Genomic DNA, 508 nt, shown 5'->3' with positions numbered 1-508 from the left:
GGTCAGCCCACGGTCCGGTCGCCCGGAAGCGGCGAGGACCCCCAGAACCTCAGGTAGGGTGCAGGTCCGCCTTGAACTGGCGTTGCTCAAATAGCAGCAGATCAGGCTTGCTGCTCTTCCAGGCACCAGCTAGCAGAGCAAGTGGGTGCCATGGAGATTAAGGGGCGCTGCTGTGGGGATCAGACGCTCATCTGCACAAACAAACCCGGTGCCCCCACACTTAGGCAGCATTTGACATTTAAAAAATATTTGATCCAAGTTTTGGCTCCCAGAGCCGCTTAAGGGAGCGATGTGTAAATTACATTCAAATCAGGGTTAAATATAGTTCTCAGAGAAAGATCGGATGATTTAAATTGCCTAATTATTTGGGGGAAAATCTGTTCTCCAATAGCTGAGCGTTTTGAGGATGTGCGGCTGGTGGGGGTTGGGGGGCGCCGGGTTGGGCCTGGGTGTGGGTGTGGGTGTGGGCGGGAGACCCACAGGCAGCCGGCCGGCAGGGGAAGGGCTG

The sequence above is a fragment of the Condylura cristata genome, unplaced genomic scaffold (assembly GCF_000260355.1).
Source record: "Condylura cristata isolate star-nosed mole 26May11 unplaced genomic scaffold, ConCri1.0 scaffold00013, whole genome shotgun sequence".
In the NCBI taxonomy this organism is placed as follows: Eukaryota; Metazoa; Chordata; class Mammalia; order Eulipotyphla; family Talpidae; genus Condylura; species Condylura cristata.
The sequence above is the reverse complement of the archived record's forward strand: the minus strand, read 5'-3'. Positions refer to the sequence as shown.